We start from the raw sequence: 20,592 nt of genomic DNA, 5'->3' as shown, positions 1-20,592 counted from the left end.
AGTGGCGTAGAGTGAAGTGGAGTGCTGCAGAGTATAGTGGTGCAGGGTAGAGTGCAGTAGTATAGAGCAATGGCGTAGAGCAGAGTGCCACAGCATTGACTGCAGTGGCAGAGTAGATTATTTCAGAGTAGAGTGAAGTGGTGCAGAGTAGAATATAGTGGTGCAGAGTAGAGTGTAGTGGCATAGAGTGGCGTAGCGTTAATTGCAGTGGCGTGGAGTGACGTGGAGTGGAGTGGCAGAGTGCAGGCACATGGAGCATATGGTTTCAGAGCAGAGTGAAGTAGGGTAGAGTGCAGTAGAATAGAGTATTGGCGTAGAGTGCATTGGCATAGAGTGCAGTATTGTGGAGAGGTGGAGAGTACGGCAATGAAGAGAACAATGGTGCATAGTGGAGTGGATAAGAGTGCATTGGCATAGAGTGGTGCGTAGAGTGAAGTGGCGCAGAGCCAGAGTGCAGTAGATTAGAGTGGTGTACAGTGAATTGGCATACAGTGGCATACATAGTAGAGCATCGTAGAGTGCAATGGTGTAGAGCAGAATGGCACTGACTATAATAGTGCACAGTGGCGTACAGAGGTGAAGAGTAAAGTGACGTAAAGTGCAAAGGTGTAGAGTGGCACAGTAGAGTATAACAGCGTACAGCACAGTGATGTAAAGTAGATTGGCATAGGGTGCTGTGGCATAGAGTGCATTGGTTTTGAGTAAAGTGATGTAGAGAACATTGGCGTGGTGTGGCGTGCAATAGAGTGGTGTAGACTGCAGTGCAGAGTAGATTGTTTTAGAGTAGAGTGAAGTGGCGAAGAGTGCAGTTGTATAGAGTCGTAGAGTGCAGAGTAGATTAGAGTGGCTTAGAGTGGATTTGTGCAGAATTCAGTGGCAGAGTGCAGTGCGGCGTAGAGTGCAGTGCGGCAGAGTACTGCGTAAAGTTCAGTGGAGTATAGTGAAGTGGCATACAGGGCAGTGGCGCAGAGTAGAATGTCAAACAATGCAGTGGTGTACAGTACAGTGGTGCAGAATAGAATGGCGTAGAGGGCAGTGACGTAGAGTGCAGTGGTGAAAAGTAGATGGACGTAGAGTGCATTGATTTAAAGTAAAGTTGAGCAGAATGCATTGTCAAAGTGCAGTGGAGCATAGTAGAGCAGTGAGAGGTTGAGAGCACTGGCATAGAGTGGGGTGGTGTTGAGAAGAGTGCAGTGACGTGGAGTGGAGTGGAGTACAGTTGGGTAACTTGGAGTATGCATGATATGGTAGCGTGCTGCCATTACAGAAAACAGATCTTCAAATGAAATGACCTTTACATTTGCAATCACACACATTTTTACTGATAAAAGTATACAGCACACAAACGATGATGTGTGAATAAGTCATCACCCAATGTATTGTTTTGATAGTCAACACAGTTCATTTAGATATTTAAATTTTGTGTGCAAGAAAAAAAATAATCTGTACAGCCATCCTCAAGCAGATAACCAGCATGAGTGTCACATAAATCGTCTCACGTTTAAAATCAGAGAAAGAAAAATAAACACCAAGCTCCCTGGAAGACAAAGCCTAACATTTGACCTCGGTCTTTGATTGCACAGCAAATGTGACAAGATAAGAACAAGATTTAAAAGAATGTTTACAGAAAGAGTTTGTGAAAGAACACAGTATACAAGATTTTGGCAATGGAAGGGATGAACCCGACAGCCTAAAACAAAGCCAGCAAACAGAAAATGCGAGTTACAAACCACAAAGATAATGGTAGGCAACGGGCGGAATGCATTCCTGGGTCAACTTTCTGAATGTCCACAATGTCTTTAGAAAACCAGACAGCAGCGCGGTTTGGTCGGCTGAGACGTAAAAAAGTAGTTAAATGAATGTGAGCAGTGGAAGGATAGAGGTCATCCAGTCAAAGGGATTGTAAAGAAGCTATTTTCCAGGGGAATGACAAACGCGAGAGGAAGAAAAGACATCAAGCAAGAAGCAAGCAAACTGGAAGTTTTTGATATGGTTCACAGAATGTCTTACACACAGACAGCTAAAAGGCGTATGTAGGCAAGATCTAAAAATAACAGATCAATGCCAATGCCTAGGTCCTTGCATTGCGGGGGGTGCGGGGGGGGGGGGGGACGGGACTATTGGGCTACTAAGGCTTTGGCGGGCTGAAGGTAGAGGGTGAAAATCCATGCGTGTGGGCGAGCGCATAGCTGGAAAGATGAAAGCATGTGTGCATGGATGAAAAGATTAATGTGTGAAAAGATGGATGCTTGCCGCCATCTCCCCATTTTGAGGGCAGAGAAAACAAATGCTTCCCAGCTCCATGAAATGGAGAAATCTGGGGGAGAGGTTGCATTGTCATGGCTTCGCTGGGATCAGGGAAAGCCAAAATTTCAAGTCCCATAACATTGATGCCATTTTGTTCGAGTGAAAGTCTGGTGCATTGAGGAAAGTATGGCCACAGCACAATGGGACCACAGACAGTGCACGACACACTGGTGAATGTATTGATGCACCAGTGTCTGTGATGATGCGTCAATGGATGCCTGCGTGGGAGCGTACATGGATGGCTAAATAGGTATGGATGAATGCCTGGGTGTGACTGGATTGATAAATGAAGGCGCAGATGTTGTGATAGTCAAGAGCTGGACGCCTAGGTCTATTCATAGGCTTCTCTAACGGCTTCTAGAAGCCACAATTTCACAGCTGTAATGTGTGTTACACAATAATGTCTCCTGAAAATTAATACCGGAAAAAAACTCGCAAAAGCAAAAACAAATTCCAGGTGCTAGCCAACTTATGTTAAATGTACAGGCTTGTAAATGCTGAACTGCAGCTATGTTATATAATTCGCCAGAGGGAAAGAAGGATAGCACCTTTGGCCAAAATAGAACCTTTGGCCAGAAAAAAAGCCTCTAGAACGCAGAGGATGCATATCTCGTCGCTTTCTGGTACTTCAATGTGAATTCACAGGCAAATTAAAAGTTAAAAGCAAATAAAGGCTTCAGTGTGAAGGTTAGATGAGTGTGCTTCCTGCCAGACCAGACAAAAGAATAGCAAAGCCAGGGATGTTAAGAAAATATGAAATAAAAACCGCTGTTCTCTCTGACCCTAAGCTTGTCACACATGGTCTTCCCAGAGTGTTTTACAAATAGGTTTTCCATTTATTACGCTATATCCTTGTGAAATTGTAACATTGGAGGGTGGCTCACAAGGGAATCCAGGCTGCACAAAATCTGGTTGGAGTGGGACACCGGACTGTGCAAGCAGCGTCCTTCAGAATGATAACATGTCACATGAAGGAGTGACGAACAGACGCTCAGTAAACAGCTATAAAACTTGACATCCTCAATTAGAATATTCCACACACTCCGGTATGGACTACGGGATTTCAAAAAAACTTTCACAATAAGGAGAAAACCAGGTCACTCCAATATGGACAAAGAGCTTCAAATTAATATGAAAAGAATCCCACATCACTTCAAAGTGGTCAGGGATCTAACCCACATGAGGTGTCCTGAACAGCGTGAACGCACTATGAGCTACCAAGAGGCATTGCCAGACTCGAGATCTACAGCAATCACAGCACCGCGAACTCAGGATGGCTGCAGGAGGCTGAGAAGAGAATGTTTCCCAGAACGCAGCTGGCATGAGAACGGATGGACTAATTCACCATATCTGACCACAAGTCGCCACTCCAGCTTCTCGGTTTCCCACTTGCAAAACTTAGTTCGAGAGAGTTGGAAATATCGATGAACCACTAACTTCAAGTTGCATCTAAACCAGCTACGTGTTTACCAGAGTCCAAAACGTGCAAAGATGGAATAACTGGGCCCTTCCAGAGTAACACTGTCAGGGTTTCCGGTGCTGCAGTTTATGGTCTTGAACTTTTAGGAGTCTTATGTAGCTTTAAAAGTGGCAGCAGGGAACTGCTACTTACTGTCTGAAACCCTCAATGACTAGAACCAACAGTATTAAGACCCACATATTTAGATCAAGAACTTAAGGTATTATGGGTGCTTTTTGTTAAGAGTTACTTAAAATGGGCACTGACCTTAGACTACTGCAGACACGCGAGTACTTTTAGACGGACCGCAATTATCTTTCGAAGTTGAATGTACTTTTACAACACTAGATTTACAACTATTCGTGGTGGTATGGCAAACGTAAACAAACACAAAGAATCACTTTTAAACACATGGTAACCACAGTATTGCATTGCACTTCTCGTTTATATAGTACTATACTGTACCGTGTTGTAGCTTCTTTTATAGCGCTTCATAGTTTAGCAAAGCACATTAATACATTTTGTGCTTTACACTTAAATTCTGTGTCAGCGAGGAGAATCGGTGAAGGGAAGATTCTGATGCTGTGTTTGGAAATCGAGGGTGAGACCTGGCCTTCCATGTCGTGGCACCATCTGACATGTCCACACTTTGGAGACACAGCCAAGCCCTGCAGGTCCAGACCGTTTACACTCCAGTACAGCACTCACACTAGTCATCCACACAATGCAAACCAAGAGTAAACTATCTGCGTGATGAGTACGCATGGACACCATGCATGACTCCACATACTCTGGTTATTTTGTAAGATTGGACAGATGTGACATTTTCTCTAAATTGCAAACAAGCATTTTAAGTAAAAGGGTCACTTCATGCTTTCACTTTAAACGTACCTTAAAGTCCGACACAGACTCTGCACAAAGACGAACCCTTTCTAGCACAAGCTGTGGATGCAAGCGGCTCCTACGAGGCTGCGGCAGGCGGCTCCTACGAGGCTGCGGCAGGCGGCTCCTACAGGCTGCGGCAGGCGGCTCCTACGAGGCTACGGCAGGCGGCTCCTACAGGCTGCGGTAGGCGGCTCCTACGAGGCTGCGGCAGGCGGCTACGAGGCTGCGGCAGGCGGCTCCTACGAGGCTGCGGCAGGCGGCTCCTACGAGGCTACGGCAGGCGGCTCCTACGAGGCTGCGGCAGGCGGCTCCTACGAGGCTACGGCAGGCGGCTCCTACGAGGCTGCGGCAGGCGGCTCCTACGATGCTGCGGCTGTTGCCTTCGTTTTGCTGCACGAAGCCCTCCAAAGTCCCCTCGTGCAGTTGCAGGAGCCAGCCAGATGTTTGAAGAAGCATGGAACTTCGAGGACTGAAAGCAGAACTGCTTCCGGGTCACAACACCGAAGGGCAAGAACTAGACCTCAAGTGTTCAAAACGATGCATTAAACAGTGAGGTTCAAGATAACATTTTTGGTAAACTTTCATGCAGTTTGGGGGTAGGGGACTTTATACTTTTTAGAACTCTAAATGCGTTTTATTTATTTTTTTATTTTTTTTACCGAATCTGGGATTTTGTATTCATAGATTCGAAGCCTTGTTTGTTCCAATATGAAAGCAGGTCTACAGTACCAGAATGCAAATCAAACAAGCATTTGCAATGCAATAGGTCTTGCATTTACAAGAAACCTATTGCGTTGCAAATCGTAGGCATCACTGACAAAGGGGGGGGGCACAGACAACAGGAGGGAAGGGGGAGGGGAGAAGAAGGCACAGACAATGAGAGGGAGGGCAGGGGGGTGGAAAAGAAGGCATGGACAAGGGGGGGGGTGAAAAGAAGGCAAAGATAACGGGGGAAGAAGGCATGGACAATGGGAGGGAGGGTGAAAAAGAAGGCACCAAAACACCTTACGCGCTTACCGTGGCTTTTTCTGGGCACTTTGAAGTCACTACATACCTCGCCAGCCGTGAGGGGAACGGCTCTCCAACCCGGAACTCCCGCCCTACCTGCTTCAGTGCCGTGAGGGGAACGGCGGTTCATCCAAAACTACCACCCCCAGCATTCCCTCTCCCGGGCGCTTGCCTACAGCGTCATCAGGCTGCGCCGGGGAGGGTTAAAGGCTCGGAGGAAGAGCCGCTGCGCGGGACGCGCTTACCGTGGCTTTTTCTGGGCACTTTGAAGTCACTACATACCTCCCCAGCCGTGAGGGGAACGGCTCTCCAACCCGGAACTCCCGCCCTACCTGCTTCAGTGCCGTGAAGGGAACGGCGGTTCATCCAAAAACTACCACCCCCAGCATTCCCTCTCCCGGGCGCTTGCCTACAGCGTCATCAGGCTGCGCCGGGGAGGGTTAAAGGCTCGGAGGAAGAGCCGCTGCGCGGGACGCGCTTACCGTGGCTTTTTCTGGGCACTTTGAAGTCACTACATACCTCGCCAGCCGTGAGGGGAACGGCTCTCCAACCCGGAACTCCCGCCCTACCTGCTTCAGTGCCGTGAGGGGAACGGCGGTTCATCCAAAAACTACCACCCCCAGCATTCCCTCTCCCGGGTGCTTGCCTACAGCGTCATCAGGCTGCGCCGGGGAGGGTTAAAGGCTCGGAGGAAGAGCCGCTGCGCGGGACGCGCTTACCTTGGCTTTTTCTGGGCACTTTGAAGTCACTACAAACCTCGCGAGCCGTGAGGGGAACGGCTCTCCAACCCGGAACTCCCGCCATACCTGCTTCAGTGCCGTGAGGGGAACGGCGGTTCATCCAAAAACTACCACCCCCAGCATTCCCTCTCCCGGGCGCTTGCCTACAGCGTCATCAGGCTGCGCCGGGGAGGGTTAAAGGCTCGGAGGAAGAGCCGCTGCGCGGGACGCGCTTACCTTGGCTTTTTCTGGGCACTTTGAAGTCACTACATACCTCGCCAGCCGTGAAGGGAACGGCTCTCCAACCCGGAACTCCCGCCCTACCTGCTTCAGTGCCGTGAGGGGAACGGCGGTTCATCCAAAAACTACCACCCCCAGCATTCCCTCTCCCGGGCGCTTGCCTACAGCGTCATCAGGCTGCGCCGGGGAGGGTTAAAGGCTCGGAGGAAGAGCCGCTGCGCGGGACGCACTTACCTTGGCTTTTTCTGGGCACTTTGAAGTCACTACATACCTCGCCAGCCGTGAGGGGAACGGCTCTCCAACCCGGAACTCCCGCCCTACCTGCTTCAGTGCCGTGAGGGGAACGGCGGTTCATCCAAAAACTACCACCCCCAGCATTCCCTCTCCCGGGCGCTTGCCTACAGCGTCATCAGGCTGCGCCGGGGAGGGTTAAAGGCTCGGAGGAAGAGCCGCTGCGCGGGACGCGCGCGGGCTGCGCCCGGGCGAAGCCCGGATAAGGCTGGGCTGGGCCTACCTCCTAACATTTGTGGTGGGACCTCGCTCTGCCATAGTGCCTCCTCGCCACTGCTGTAAGGGGTTGGCGTTAAGAACTGGGAGTTGCAAGTGGGATACGCTACTATTGTTTTGCTGTGCACTATATTAAGTTTCAGTGCTATATCAAGGGAAGGCGGGGTGCTCGCCAACAAGTGTGGCCGTACTTGCCTCAGTAGCATGTCTAAAAGGAGGGCTGGTGACAAGCCGGGGGGGACACTCGACGATTATTTAATAAGAGCAGAGACAGCATTGAACCTCGAGATTCTAGCGGTGGAACGTAGACTCTCCCTAGATCCCACCAACTCTTCCCTTCCATGCGCCCAGATACAGACTGGCTCGCTTGCCTCTGCTCTTTCTAGCCCTATTGATGGTAACACTTCTCCTCCTGCACACACTCCCCCTGTGCAGGAATCTTTAGTTCCTGTTCAGGGTTATGTCTCCACCCCAAGTCCTTCCAGGGTCACAACAAGAGGGAGGTTGGCCCATAAAGCTAAAGGTAATAAAAAAGAAGTTAATAAAAAACACCCGAGAGGTCAGGGAAAGAGTAAACCTACTGTTGAATCGCCTCCTTCTAAGCCTAGTGGGCCCTCTGTTGACGGGCGTTTTTTGGACCAAAACATTATTCCTTCTAGCCAGGCCCAGTTACAACCTCTTTTGGATTTACTTCTTGCCGGCCTTAAAGATCATCTATCCTGTCTCCTTGTACCCGTACACCAAAAATTGGATCTTGTAGCCAATAGGTTGGACCAATTGGAAGCTAGGTTTTCAGGTAACAAGAGTCCAGTCCCAGGGCCCCCTTTGCCATCGAACGGGGTGTTACCAGTGGAGGTGCCTAATGAGGCCGGTAGTTCTAGACCATCAAGACCAGTGGGGGCTACGCCTTTGCTACCATCTATAGGGGAAGAGAATAACATCGCCCCAGGTCATGAAGCTGTTACCGATAGGGGTATTAATGCTCGTCATGACCTGCAAAGACGCCCCTCTCAAGTTAACAGGGTGGGTACAGAAGGGGTGGGTGCAGGGCTCTCTTCACCCCCCACTAGTCTACATCTTCCTCCCCAAGCCACCCCTTATACGATCATCTTGGCAAATGTTCCACCACTCCTGGACGGATCTTACGAACACTGGTCCAACCTTAAGAATAAATCCCTTCATTATTTGAGCTCCAAAATTGGAAATAGTAAGGCCCTATTTGATGACTTTAATATGGTTAGGCGTATTAAATGGATCGGTCAGTCCCACAAGTCTTTTCCTGGGGATTGTGTCGTGTTAAGCTTCAGGTCTCCTGTTCTAGTCAAATACATACTGGAAGCTGCCCACCACCTCCCCCTGCCCCCAACGCAATTAAGATCCTCCCTTTGGGCTTTTTTTACAGGCCAGGCTTTATACAATCCTTACGGGATAATTGTAATCTTCCAACATTTCCCGTCAGGTCTGACATGCCCTTTGCGACTTTTAACCGCTTTGATATTCTTTCTACATTGGAGGATAATGATTGACATATGGATGGCTCCCTACATATCCCAGTGCCTGCTCCAGGGTTGGTGGGTCCTAATTGTCATCTGAGCCATGATATTACGATCAAAACATCCCCCCCTAAAGATCGTTCCTGTTTGATTATTTCACCTGGTCACAACTTGATACCATCTGTTGGAACGATCGACTCACATCTTGTCTCAGGTCAAGCAGTTGAAACCAGGGTCGAGAAGTCTATATTAAAAATGGGCTCCTGGAATATTGCTGGACTGGGGTCTAGGCTCGAGATTCCTGATTGGGCTGACTTCGTTGACGAGTTTGAAATATGGGCATTTCAGGAGACCTGGGCACTGTCTCCCCACTTTCGTACAGGGTTTTTGAATTTCCACAAACCTGCTGTTAAGAGCCATAGAGGCAGACCCATGGGGGGCTTAACCACCTGGGTCCGTCAATGTGAAGGTGTTACCGTGACAGAGGTTCCAATTGATAGTTCTGATATTTTGATTATCAGGGTCAAATCCCGTAGCGGCCCCAACTTTCTTATAATTAACATCTATGTAAGAGGTCTCCCGGGAGGCAAGTGCTCTCCCACTTGTCTTCTACTGGAGAACTTTTTAGAGACCGCTCCTATGTTTATGTATAAGATTGTGGCTGGAGATTTTAATGTTTGTTTTGAGCCCTTGGGGGTCGATTGTGGGGACTTTACCGAGGAAGAAGACTCAACTTGGGGTGTTCCCATGCTGGAGTTGGAACCAGTAAACAAATGGTCTCAAGCTGCTCTTTTTATGAAGGGTTTATGTTTAAATCAGGGCATGCGAGCAGTTAATGGGCGAACTAAATCTGATAGGATGGGGAGGTCGACATTTGACAATGGTAGATCAGGGAGCCGAATTGATTACATATTAGCCAGCTTGGATTTGTGGCCGCTCATAGACGACATGGTGGTAGTAAGTAGAGTCGAGAGCGACCACAACCCCCTTGTACTGTGTATCAAGGATAATATTTTTGCAGTCTCCCCTACCCACCCAGAGGGAAGTCCCCCTATAGATGTCCTCGTTACTAAGGATCTCAGAAGGGTGAGATGGCCGAAGATCGCCACTTGTGAATCTTCACGTGTGGCCATCAGGGAATTAATCAACAGTACCCTGGCCTCTCTTAATCAAATGAAATCCCAAAACTTGATCAAGGAAAATATTCGGGATTCCCATAACAAACTCTTCGCAGAGCTTAAATCCTTTTTTGTGAAAAGCCAACTTGCCACTGGTAGGGGTAAGGAGTTGAGACCACGTACGTGGTACAACAAGGATTGCAGAGTGGCCCAAAGTGCTCTGAAAGAGGCCATTAAATCAGGCTCTCTTTCTACCATCCAAAAATGTAGACTTGTTTACAAAAATGCCCAATACAAGGCCAAGCAAAACTGGGATGAAGAGCGCTGGAGGGATTTATATCAGGCTTGTCATGATCGCAACATGGTCCAATTCTGGCATCTCCTTAAATGGGGCAACTCCCCCTCGGATATTCGCCCCTCTAATCAAGTAGAACCACAACAATGGGTAGCGTACTTTGAGGAACAATTTAAGGTTGGTGCTTTGATGGACAGGCAGTTTTCTTGTCCTCCAGTTGTTGAAAATACACTAAAATTCTCCCCTGATGAAGTTAAATTAGTCCTACGTTCGATCAAGAGCGGCAAAGCCCCAGGACCAGACTGTATCCCTCCCGATTTATTTATTCAGGAGCAAGATGTATGGATCCCATACCTGACCCTCCTGGCTAATGCCCTTGCGGGTGGTGCTGTAGTCCCTGACTCGTGGCTCGGGGCAGAGATACTGCCGATCTATAAGAAAGGCGATCGCTCTGCCCCGGGCAATTATAGACCCATTAGTCTAATAGACGCAGTACAAAAAATTATTGCCCGCCTTGTACTTGGTCGTATCCAAATCTGGATGTCTGACTCTGATGTGTTGTCTCCTCTTCAGGCAGGGTTTCGTTCACATACTGGGACCCTGGACCAAGTATTCAGGGTAGTACTTCTGTATTGGAAGGTTGTCTTTTTGGGGGGAGGCAAGTTGTATGCAGCCTTCGTAGACCTAAGGTCTGCGTTTGACCTTGTGCCGAGGGACAAGCTATGGAAAGTTCTCCTGGATATGGGCATGCCAAAAGATCTGGTTTCTTTTTTGGTCATCATTCACGAAAACACGTACGCCCGTGTCCGATGGGGTAAACCCGGGGAGCGCACTGATAGATTCAAAGTATCCAAAGGTGTTCGACAAGGGTGCGTACTCGCTCCCACCCTGTTTTCATTATTTATCAATGGGGTTGTTAATTACTTTTTAAATAGCCCTACTGATGCACCTACCTTGGCAGGAATGAAGATTCCCCTGCTCATGTTCGCGGATGACACCCTTTTGATCTCGAGGACGAGACAGGGACTGCAGCTGGCCCTGTCTCGTTTCGAGATCTTTTGCCGCGAGCATGAGTTGGAAATAAACGTTGGGAAGACCAAGTTTATGGTTTTTCGCGGCCCCCGGCGGGTTAAGGCGGAGGTGTGTTTGGGCGGTGTCAACTTATCCCAAACGGCAGTGTTTACTTATCTTGGGGTCACTTTTAGCGAGACGTGCAGCTGGTCTCACCAGCTGGATCTTCTCGCGCTCAAGCATGCCCAACTGGGAGGAGCTTTGCTGAAAGAGCACAAACACTCTTTAACAAAACCAATAGCTCCACTCATGAAGATCTACGGCTCCAAGATTTTACCTGCAATTTTATATGGAGCTGAGATCTGGGGTTTTAATAACTTGACAAAATTGATGACTGCCCAGAATAAATTCCTCCGGTCAGCTATTGGGCTTCCTCAATCCACCCCACGCATCCCTCTCTTGTTTGATCTGGGAATCCAGCCTATAGAGGACTGGGCAGGGTATAGACCCCTGGCGTTCTGGCGTCGCTTGTGGACGACCCCCGAACTATCTAACTATGCAAAAGCCCTTCTGGAGATCAAAGGGTTGGAGGGGTCGTATAGGATTCCCTGGTTGTCTAGCATCAAAACCCTGTTGTATGATCTCGGGATGCGTGACCTATGGGTTAACCCTGATACAGAAGTCTTCCCGGCAAAAAAGGTACTTAAGGATGCGTACTGGAACTATATTAAGAACAGGAGATGTGCTTCTCTTATAGGTCCCACGATGACTGTTACTTTCCTAGCTTTTAAGGATGACTCTGTCTATGAAAGTTACTGGGATACTATCTCGAAGTTACTCGATCGTAAGTTGTATCACCAGTTCAGAGTGGGCGCTCTACCACTGCGAGGACTCACCAAAAGTTGGAGTCCTCTTGGTAGTGATAAATGCCCCTTTTGTGTAGACAAGATTGAAACTATGGACCACTTCCTTTTTTGTTGCCCAACTTATCAACTTCCTAGACGTATCTGGCTTCGACCTGTATGCAGACTAATGAGTACCCGCTCTGCACAGGTCGCTAGTAGAATTTTGAAAACAGATACTTCCATTCCTATAGTAATTGGTGTTGCTAAATTTATTAGTTGGGCATGGATCCTTAGGGCTAAGAAACTGAAGCCGTAATCCTTGTTCCTTGCTGCCACACAATAGTATCTATTTTGGTCCTTGGGCTAAATAGCACGTCCCTATTTGCATTTTATTGTATTTTTTAACATGATGTGATTATTTTTAATCTATTATTTAATCTACTATTTTAAAGGTTTATAGTCCTTTTTGTATTGTATATGAATTGTATTGTAGTCGAATTGTCTAATATGTGTAGTATGTCTTTTATGATGCAAATCGAATAAAGACCTTTTGACTGACTGACTGACACCTTGAGAGCCTCATTGAAAAAAATAGTGTTCACAGTCTAAATAACATTTCCCGTGTAACAGCCGAAGTAAAGCGGCCAGTCGCCATTGGAGATGACAAATGAAGAGGAGGTACTGAGGCGGGACTAACAAGCCTATCGACGAATCAGAAGCCAGCATTTAGGATAGACGACAAGTCAATTGCAAATATGGGCGGAGATTCTATTCACCTACTTGTTTACAATAAGTTTCGCAGAGCAGCACATGCACGCTGGCTCTAGGCTCAACCTAAAAAAGGGATAAAACATGAGTGAGGTTTCAAAGAGTGCAACCATCTCAAATAATCACATATGTGACTTTAAAGAGATTCGGCCTCATATAGCCCCCCCAAGACGTACCATAAGTTGTTGTGCTGATCTCTCCAGTATAACATCAGAGTCATCATAGGCTGTGTAGTTTCACGGTTGGTAGTACGTTGCTATGTATGATTGCGCCCTACAATTTGGAGCTGCTAGAGAGTCCTAGTACAAGTGTATGGATCAGTCAAAAGACACCGGACACCTGAAAGGAATGACAGGCTTGAGTTTATGGTCGGTTTGTAGCCCATCCCATAGTTTGGTTATGTTAGACCAGAGGCCTTCAATCTTTTTGATGCCGAGACCCCCTTCTCAAAAGTTTATGGGTGTAAGGACCCCCCCCTCCTGACGAAAAATTCTAGACCCCGTTACTCATCAATAACAATAAACACTCAATTCCCATGGCAAATCATTTTTACAGTGGGGAAATAATGTTGAAAATATTGTATTCTGTAAGATTTTTAGGTCTTTCACTACCAGGTAGCTAGGTATAAATTAATGGGTAGCTTAAATGAAAAATAAATATAAAACGTTGTTACTAAGTGGGAAATGCACAATAGTACATTATGAAACCTTTATTAGTTAATGCACTGATGCGGTCTGTGTGTAACCAGAGACCCGCAGAATTAAATCTTGGATCATGCAGTGGAGAATAGGGACTTATGCATTTTTAGTGCTAGAAGGTCACAGCTTGTGACAGAAAGCACTGTGAATATGCAAGTAATTATTTAAATCTTGCATTTTAGTAATACTCAGATTGCAAGCAATTGTTTTTTTTTTTTTACAAAACTATCACTTCAACACCTCCTGGGGTAGTAAGCGCTATACAAATACAATTATAAGCACACACTTTACAGTTCAATTGTTATCTCTTTGCACTACCACTCAAAAAGAATAGATCTTTGTCATCACAAAGCTTTGAGTGATTTGATCAATTAAAACCAGTACCTGCTTCCAAGCATCCTTTATTTAAATGTGCAGAATAACTTGTAGCTCACACTTGCATTTCTTTCAGACAAGCTGGCAGTTAGCGGTCTGCTCGATTTCCGTTTCACAGCACAACCCTCTTTGAATGACATTCCAGCTATCAGAATTAACCATCCCAGGACGGTTGTCTTAATCAAAAAAGTAAGAGAATGGCCATTTAAATATGTTTGCAAGCATTTTCACTGCAGAAACTATTTATCATCACACGAAGGGTCGTGCAATTGCACTTTATAAATATATTTAGCAAAATTATGCCTCAATGAGAGCAAGGAATAATAAATTAAAAGTTAATAGAAATAAATCTTCAAAATATATCTGCAAACGTATTGAAAAGGAAATATAGACATTCTAGCAACAGATGTCAATAAGCCTTTCTAGTGCAAAGGTTTTTTTATGCACAATAAAAATATAGAAAATTTAAAACCACTTCTTAATACAAGAGCCCTTTACAATATGCATTTTAAACGTTGTTGTGTAAACTAGGTGACAAAAACAGGAAAAATGACAAATGGCAAAAGGTAAGGAAAGTTCGTGGCTGGGTGGTTTAGGCCTGTGACTTCCATCCCATTTTCATCTCGGATAGAACAGCCCCTCCAACCCCCAAGCCCAGCTCGCACCTTCCCTTGAAGACGCAGTACATTAACAGGTGTGCTAGGCTCAATTAAGCTGGTACTTGCCCCCCCCCCACCGCTAGACCCATCCTCCATCATCAGCTGGGGAGGAGTGTGCACAATAGGTTTGCTTCTCAGAGCAGCTCCCAGTGCGAGGCTCTGTCTGGTACAAGCGCCTGGAGCGGATGCCATTCAACAATCCTTGCGTGCAGACAATAAGGCTGGGGAATGCAAGCCCCCTTCCCATGACTCCACAGCCTCCCTGGGGGTCGCGCCCCACAGATTGAAGACCGCTGCGTTAGACGATTTATGGGTAAACCATTGCACAGCGGGTGAACCTTGCAAAGCAGGTGTTCAATTTTAAAGTCATGCTCCACCATCTCTTATTAGTTTTAGTCCCCGGTTTTTGAAGATCCTAAAATTATCTACGGTGAATCAACACGTTCGTTTGTCTATACATGTGCGAATAAGAGGTAGTGCATATCCCAAATGTAGTTCGAATAATGCTATCTACGCCCCACTTTCCTCCTAATAACAGGGACCCCTGCTCAGAGCTGAACGAGACCCTCTTGTGGTTACACTACTAACCATGCTGTTAAAAAGAGGTGCACTAAACATTTTGAAAAGTGCAACATTAGGTGATTGGTACAACGGCCACAGGGAGAGGGTCGTTTGTACGAAATTAATAGAAATTATTTATCGAAAGTATGGCTCAAACTAAATTCTATTAATACGGCTGTAATACCATGCCTAAGAGCGTTCACAAAATGTCGCAGACCATGTCGTTGGCAATCCTAATGCCATCACCCATGCCTCTGAAACAGCGTCCCCTTCTGTGGAAATTATTGCTGTTTACAAACTTTGATTGGTGCTCCAGTGTTCTGCTACACTAAATGTGAACTTTTTCAACCCGTAATTTCTGGCTTCAACTCAACTGAATTCTCTTCGCTCCATTATACCTTTTTTTTTTTTTTTAAAGTGTTCTTGTCTTTGTAAATATTGGGACACATTGTTTTGTCTTATATACTTCCCTAATTTGAATTGTGGTCTAAATACATGTTGTGTTGTACTTTTATATGTTGTTGTTGGACTTGGCCCTTCTGGCAGGTTCACCCCTGAACTTTTTTTTGCTTTTTACTGGTGACTTGGTGTGGTGATTTTTTGGCTTCTGCGCACTTTCCCTGTGTCCCAGGGTAAAGTGCGTGCGTGCTCTGAGTGCATGTGGTGAGATAGGCCTGCCCTCCCATAGGAATGCATGGGGAATGTATGTGTCCCTAGTAGTTCCTGATGCGTGGGGTGTGCAGGCCCGAGTTTGGTATGTGCGGACTCGTGGGAGTGAATGCTGCGCGATGATGTGTGCGGCGTGCATGTACCTAGTGTGGAAGTGCCACTTCTAGAAGTGGTGTTAGAAATGAGGGGGCTCTGGTTGACGCAGGTGTGAACCCACAACAAGCAGGGACCCTTTACTTCTTGTCAGGGCGAAGGATGACTCCCCAGAATAACCCCTGCTCACCCTATAGGTGCGTGGCGCGAGCAGTCTAGGCTAAGTCTCAGGCGTACACGGTTAAGCAAATGCAATTACACGTACAGTAAACCCCTTGCATGCACCACAAACGGACACCAATCAGGAAGTATATAAAAATAAGCTTTTATGTAGTTTCAGCAGATTCAAATACAAGGCCCAGTAACGTTGAACTGATGGGGCCACAATTCTTGGAAATACGGTCAAGTTCTCTTGGTTTTACGGAAAGTTCTTTAGGCGGGCACAAGGTAACTGTAGGCCTCAGCGCACTTCGTGCTGAGGCAGCGCCCAGGGAGCACACAGCAGATGACAGGGAAATAAGAACGTTGCGGACCCTGGATCCGATGCGAGCTCGCGGTCGAGTTCGTAAGTACAGTACCTTGTTTCTTGACGCAAAGGCGGGTGCGGGATTTCAGCGGCTCTTCGACAGAAGAGCGAGGCGGCGTCCGGGGCTCCCACACTTCACGATGGGGGTCTGATCTTCAGGTTCACGGCAAGAGCGGGTGTTGCAGGTGGCGTGTGAACAAAGCGGGGCAGCCGGGCACGCAGATGCGTCCGGGCCGTCCGAGGCTTGGAGATGCTCACAAACGCCGATTCCGGCGGGAGGGTGAAGGTGCACAGCGAGCCTCCAACGAGCGAGGTGACGGGGCAGCCCAGCACAGCGTAGGGGGAGCGGCTCCGATCGAGCGAGGCTCTTCCCAAGGCGGGGGCGGCTAAGCAGTCCTGGTCACGGCTCAGGGAGGGACTGGGCACGAGGGTCACAGCTCCGGCGAGGGAAAGGACACCACAGTCCAGCAGCAGGCGAGTGAAGATCAGGTAGAGCCCAATGGTCCTGGGGCTCAGTTCAGGGGGCAAGCTCAGTTCCAAGCCCTTGGAGATCGTTTTGGAAAAGCACAAGTCTTGAAAGTAAAAGTAAAGTAAAAGTCTTCAGCAACAGTTTCTCTTCTCTCCTTTGGCAGCAAGGTCACCACTGCAGGCCAATCCCCCAGGATAGGGACAGTCTTCCTCCTACAGCTTTCCCGGTGCCTCCTCCTCAGGCAGAGATTCTTCTTGGTCAAAAACGGATCTAGTTTTTTAGGAGCAGGGCTCCTCCATTTATACCACAAATCTTTTGTTCTCCCAGGCCAGGGGGGCCCTTGCCTAGTTCAGTCCGGTTTCTGAGCACTTTGTTTACGTGATGCAGGCTTCTCCTTTCAGAGTGCAGGGCAGAGTCATCAGACGCTCCACAGGGGGCGGAGCCGGCATTGAGGTAGCAGAGCACTGTCCTATTCAGAACCTAGGAGCACTCCTCCCACCCATCTACCTGTCGATCGTCCTATTCATACCAGGCTACCTAGCCCTGCCCATCTGGGTTCCCCCAGCCCTGTCACTCACACCAGCCAGACATCACATACACAACACGCAGAGGCGGCTGAAAGGTTTAGGCAAGCAAAGGCCAACTTTCTAAAAGCGGCATTTGCAAACCCGGAATATTAAAATAAACCTTGCGAAAAGATGTACCTTATTATTCCGAGTTCAGGCATACTAAACTCGATCTCCTACCATGTTCCCTGGGTCGGTTAGGATCATAGGGTGTAATAATCCCGGCCGCCCATACTGGCCTATGAGAACAGGGTAGCCTTGCAGTAGTGAACAACAAGATGGCGGCAATTCACTACTAGGACATGCCACGCATCCGGGCTTGTCCTACCTTAGGCTTACAACGCACCCTGCCCGCGGGCCTACCAGAGGGGTGACTAACATGCCGCTAAGGGAAGGTTTTGGGGACTGGCAAGTGTGGGCACTTGCCGGTCAGCATGTCAGTACCAGACTGCACGCAGGTTCTGCGATGGCAGACCTCGGATATATTTTACCGGCCGCTTCTGTGGGTGGCACAACCAGTGCTGCAAGCCCACCAGCGGTGTTCGCATTAACATGCCCTGGCGCCCCCGGCGCACTGTACTGGGGTCTGATAGTAAACCAAACAATCCAATCATGGAATCCAACCAACTTATACAATTTACATAGGGAGCACTCGCACCGTGACACTGGTTGGCAGTGGCACAGCGCGCTGAGCGGCCAACACCATAAAAACACATGAGGCACAGCGACAAAAAGAGGAAGGGAGACTCACGCCAAGGTGCCAGGTCTAACACGTGTCCCCTCCAGCTGAAAAGTGGGGAGAACTACCCTACCCCAGGGAGTTCCTCATCACTAAGGCGGAAAAATCTGGACAGACCGTCAGCATTGGCGTGATCTGTGCCAGGGCGATGTTCCACCGTGAAATCCATACCCTGTAGGGAAATGGACCACCTCAACAGCTTTGGATTCTCACCCCTCATATGCATCAACCATCTGAGGGGCCTGTGGTCCGTCTGAACCCGGAAGTGAGACCCAAAAAAGTAGGGTCTTAGCTTCTTCAGCGCCCAGACCACAGCAAATGCCTCACGCTCAATAGCACTCCACCTTTGTTCCCGTGGAAGTAACCTCCTGCTAAGAAAGGCTACGGGTTGATCTAGGCCCTCCTCATTAATCTGTGAAAGAACAGCCCCCACACCATGCTCTGAAGCGTCTGTCTGCACGATAAACTCTTTGGAGAAGTTGGGAGCCAAGAGCACGGGCGCCGTGCACATAGCAGTTTTCAAGGCCTCAAAAGCTTTCTGACAGGTGTCAGTCCAAATCACTTTCATGGGCTGCTTCTTCGAAGTCAGCGCTGTCAAGGGGGCAACCATGTTGCCATACCCCTTGACAAACCTCCTGTAGTACCCGGTGAGACCTAGGAAGGCTCTCACCTCCGTCTGGGTTTTGGGCGCCTCCCAATTCAGGATGGTTTCTATCTTGGGCTGAAGGGGTGCCACCTGGCCACTCCCAACTTGGTGTCCCAAGTACACCACGGAACCCTGCCCGATCTGGCACTTACTCGCCTTGATCGTGAGGCCTGCCTTGCGCAGCGCCATCAACACTTCCCAGAGGTGACGCAAGTGTTCCTCCCAAGTGGAGCTGAACACTGCGATGTCATCCAGGTAGGCTGCACTGAACGAATCCAGCCCAGCCAACACCTGGTTGACCAATCTCTGGAAGGTGGCAGGGGCATTCTTCATCCCAAATGGCATAACCCGGAACTGGTAGTGCCCATCTGGGGTGGAAAATGCTGACCTCTCTTTGGCCCCTTCGGTCAAGGCGAATACCCAGACGTTAAATCAAACGTGCTGAGGTAGTTGGCAGCCCCTAGCCGATCGATGAGCTCATCAGCTCTGGGGATGGGGTGTGCGTCGGTCCTAGTGACCGAATTGAGTCCTCTGTAGTCCACACAGAACCGGAGTTCGGGTGTGGCTCCCGGCGCTGCAGCCTTTGGGACCAAGACCACGGGGCTGGCCCAAGGACTGCTAGAAGACTCAATTACCCCGAGGGCAAACATCTTGGAGACCTCCTCCTTGATGCAGGTCCTCACCCTGTCAGTCACCCTGTAGGCCTTGTGCCGCACAGGTGGACTATCCCCAGTGTCCACATCATGGACGCACCAATCAGTGACACCAGGGACCAGGGAAAACAGGTCAGAAAACTGTCCCAGCAACTGGCGACAATCATTCTGTTGCTCAGGGGTCAGGGTGGAAGAGAGGATGACACCATCCACTGACCCATCTTGCTCCTTGGCTGACAGGAGGTCAGGAAGAGGTTCTGTCTCCTCTTCCATTCCAGCATCTGTTGCCAAGAGCATGCCCACTTGGGAACTCTCCAAGTGGGGCTTGAGGCGGTTGACATGTAGGACCCTTAAGGGGTTCCTAGGAGACTTCAGGTCCACCACGTAGGTAACAGGACTCTTGCGCTCCACCACCTCAAAGGGACCGGTCCACTTATCCTGGAGCGCACACGGCTCCACGGGGGCCAAGACCCATACTTTCTGTCCAGGCTGAAGCTCTACCAGAGTGGCATTCTGGTCGTACCACCGCTTCATCTCCTCCTGGCTGGCTTCCAGATTTGCCTCAGCAAGTTGCCTGAATCGCCTAGTCTGATTCCTGAAGGCCAGCATGTAACTATATACATTCTGGGGAGGCTTCCTGGGAGATTGCTCCCAGCCTTCTTTGACCAGACTTAGAGGTCCTCTGACTGGGTGACCATACAGAAGCTCAAAGGGACTGAACCCCAGAGACTTCTGTGGCACCTCACGGTAAGCGAAGAGAAGGCATGGTAAGAGGACGTCCCACTTACGCCTCATGGCTCCTTCTAGGCCCATTATCATGCCTTTGAGGGTTCGGTTGAATCTCTCAACCAACCCGTTTCCTTGGGGGTGGTAAGGGGTGGTGAACTTGTAGGTTACACCACACTCTTGCCAAAGAGATTTCATGTACTTGGACATGAAATTGGTACCCCGGTCAGACACCACTTCTAGAGGGAATCCCACTCGGGAGAAAATTCCCATCAGTGCCCGTCCCACCACGGGGGCCGTCACTGTCCTTAGAGGAATGGCTTCCGGGTACCGGGTGGCATGGTCCACCAGGACCAGGATGAACCTATTGCCCATCGCTGTCCTGGGGTCCAGTGGCCCTACAATGTCAATCCCCACTCGCTGGAATGGGGTACCGACCACAGGGAATGGCTGGAGTGGAGCCTTCTGCTTCCTTCCACTCTTTCCACTTGCCTGGCAAGTCTGGCATGTCCTGCAGTGAGTATCTGAACTCCTGCGCATTTGAGGCCAATAAAAGT

At 48.7% G+C, this 20,592-nt stretch overlaps 1 protein-coding gene across 1 annotated transcript in view; it reads right to left on the bottom strand.

Moving 5' to 3' along the window:
- Positions 1-5,156, bottom strand: part of LOC146830233 (uncharacterized) — a 33,059-nt gene extending 27,903 nt beyond the window's left edge. The window contains exon 1 of the mRNA XM_085604438.1: positions 4,658-5,156. The gene's annotated coding sequence lies outside the window, so the exon portion shown is untranslated. The remainder of the gene's footprint in view (positions 1-4,657) is intronic.
- Between the last annotated feature and the right edge of the window lie 15,436 nt (positions 5,157-20,592).

This window comes from Triturus cristatus, chromosome 5_1 (assembly GCF_964204655.1).
Source record: "Triturus cristatus chromosome 5_1, aTriCri1.1, whole genome shotgun sequence".
NCBI classification, from domain to species: domain Eukaryota; kingdom Metazoa; phylum Chordata; class Amphibia; order Caudata; family Salamandridae; genus Triturus; species Triturus cristatus.
This window is presented reverse-complemented; position numbering and strand designations above follow the sequence as displayed.